At 59.4% G+C, this 2,500-nt stretch overlaps 2 non-coding genes and 1 pseudogene across 2 annotated transcripts in view; all 3 read left to right on the top strand.

The window, feature by feature from the left end:
- The window catches only part of LOC146142510 (small subunit ribosomal RNA), a 1,811-nt gene extending 733 nt beyond the window's left edge, over positions 1 to 1,078 (top strand). Inside the window, exon 1 of the ribosomal RNA XR_014500133.1 lies at positions 1 to 1,078. This exon is cut by the window's left edge and continues 733 nt beyond it. This is a non-coding gene — a ribosomal RNA (small subunit ribosomal RNA).
- A 247-nt stretch (positions 1,079 to 1,325) lies between these two features.
- LOC146142509 (5.8S ribosomal RNA) lies at positions 1,326 to 1,479 on the top strand. Its single transcript, XR_014499215.1, has one exon. It is a non-coding gene; the product is annotated as a 5.8S ribosomal RNA (ribosomal RNA).
- A 248-nt stretch (positions 1,480 to 1,727) lies between these two features.
- LOC146142508 (large subunit ribosomal RNA) overlaps positions 1,728 to 2,500 on the top strand; it is a 3,679-nt pseudogene continuing 2,906 nt past the window's right edge.

Raw genomic sequence — 2,500 nt, 5'->3', positions numbered from 1 at the left:
GGCGGCGGCCGGAACGTTTACTTTGAAAAAATTAGAGTGTTCAAAGCAGGCGATTCGCCTGAATAATGGTGCATGGAATAATGGAATAGGACCTCGGTTCTATTTTGTTGGTTTTCGGAGCGCGAGGTAATGATTAAGAGGGACAGACGGGGGCATTCGTACTGTGCCGTTAGAGGTGAAATTCTTGGATCGGCGCAAGACGAACGACTGCGAAAGCATTTGCCAAGAATGTTTTCTTTAATCAAGAGCGAAAGTCAGAGGTTCGAAGACGATCAGATACCGTCCTAGTTCTGACTATAAACGATGCCAACTAGCGATCGGGGGGCGTTAGTTTTACGACCTCTCCGGCAGCTTGCGGGAAACCAAAGTCTTTGGGTTCCGGGGGAAGTATGGTTGCAAAGCTGAAACTTAAAGGAATTGACGGAAGGGCACCACCAGGAGTGGAGCCTGCGGCTTAATTTGACTCAACACGGGAAATCTCACCCGGCCCGGACACAGTGAGGATTGACAGATTGAGAGCTCTTTCTTGATTCTGTGGGTGGTGGTGCATGGCCGTTCTTAGTTGGTGGAGCGATTTGTCTGGTTAATTCCGATAACGAACGAGACTCTGGCTTGCTAACTAGTTACGCGACCCAATCGGTCGGCGTCTAACTTCTTAGAGGGACTAGTGGCGTTTAGCCACACGAGATTGAGCAATAACAGGTCTGTGATGCCCTTAGATGTTCGGGGCCGCACGCGCGCTACACTGACCGGATCAGCATGTGCTCGCCTTGGCCGACAGGTCTGGGTAACCCGCTGAACCCCGGTCGTGCTAGGGATAGGGAATTGCAATTATTTCCCTTGAACGAGGAATTCCCAGTAAGCGCGAGTCATTAGCTCGCGTTGATTACGTCCCTGCCCTTTGTACACACCGCCCGTCGCTACTACCGATTGAATGGTTTAGTGAGGTCCTCCGATTGGACCTGGCGCGGCCGGCAACGGTCGAGCCGGCGTCCGAGAAGACGATCTAACTTGATCATTTAGAGGAAGTAAAAGTCGTAACAAGGTTTCCGTAGGTGAACCTGCGGAAGGATCATTAACGGTCTCGCAAACGCTTCGGCGAACGCGAAACTCGGACAAGCGAGAGAAAAAGTTTCTGCTACCCGGCGCCCGACCCGCGAGGAGCGGCGCGCCGGCCGGCGATTCGGTCACCCGGTAATGTTTGCGCGTCGAGTGCCGCGGTGCCGCGCGCTCCGGCTTCAAGCGTCGGCCTGGCCGACCGCTCGGCGCGGTATATTTTGTCACCCTTTAGTGCGAGGCACTGTGCGAGCGAAACAATCGTGGATGGCTCTTGGCGGTGGATCACTCGGCTCGTGAGTCGATGAAGGACGCAGCTAGCTGCGTGAATTAGTGTGAATTGCAGGACACATTGAGCATCGACGTTCTGAACGCAAATTGCGGCCTCGGGTCAATCCCGGGGCCGCGCCCGCCTCAGGGTCGCGTTGCAAACGTTCCGCGCGGGGATTTCTCCGCGCGGCTGCTGCGGCGTCGGACGCGCGAGCGCCCGTCCCGCTCAAGACAGCACGGCACGATGCGCGACGATCGCGACCAGAATCCCGCGCGGCGGCGGCGAGTCGACCTCGAAGAGGCCAACGGCTGGCGGCTCAAGGGCGGGAATCGAGGTGCGCGGCGGCGCGCGGCGCCGACGGCGAGCGCGGAACGGGAAGAATAGTCCCGGTCCTTACTTTCGGCCTGAGGTCGGACGAGGCTACCCGCTGAATTTAAGCATATTACTAAGCGGAGGAAAAGAAACTAACGAGGATTCCCTCAGTAACGGCGAGTGAAGCGGGATGTGCCCATCGCCGAATCCGCGCGCTTTTGGAGTGCGCGGAATTGTGGCGTACGGAATTCGTCACGGCGCGCTTCGCCGGTCGCCCGCGTCCTTCTGATCGAGGCCTTTTCCCAGAGCGGGTGTCAGGCCCATGGCGGCGACAGGCGGGCGCGCTACGGCGTCTTCCCAGAGTCGGGTTGTTTGGGAATGCAGCCCAAAGCGGGTGGTAAACTCCATCTAAGGCTAAATACGGTCACGAGACCGATAGCGAACAAGTACCGTGAGGGAAAGTTGAAAAGCACTTTGAAGAGAGAGTTAAAGAGTACGTGAAACCGTCGAGAGGCAAACGGGAGGGCCTGTCGGGTCGCCCGGTCGCTTTCAGCCGGCCCCCTGTCGGCGACGTTGTCGTGCGGACCCTCACGGGCCGCCGGCGGCGCCGCCCGATCGGGGACCAGCGCACTAGCGCCGGGCGAAGGCCGCGACCGTCTGGACGGCGGCGAGAAGGCCGCGCGCAAGGTAACCCGGCCTCGGTCGGGTACTATAGGCGCGCGTGTCCGTCGGCCCGCCGTTCGGGCGAGGAGAGATCGCCGCGTCTGCCCTTCGGGGCCGAGCGCCCGGTGCCGGCTGGGGCGTCGTGGGTCGGGGACTGTTCTCAATGCCCAGCCTCTTCGTCTCGGTCGCGCTTCCGGT

Source organism: Ascidiella aspersa, chromosome 5 (assembly GCF_963924565.1).
Source record: "Ascidiella aspersa chromosome 5, kaAscAspe10.2, whole genome shotgun sequence".
Lineage (NCBI taxonomy): Eukaryota > Metazoa > Chordata > Ascidiacea > Phlebobranchia > Ascidiidae > Ascidiella > Ascidiella aspersa.
The sequence above is the reverse complement of the archived record's forward strand: the minus strand, read 5'-3'. Positions and strand labels throughout refer to the sequence as shown.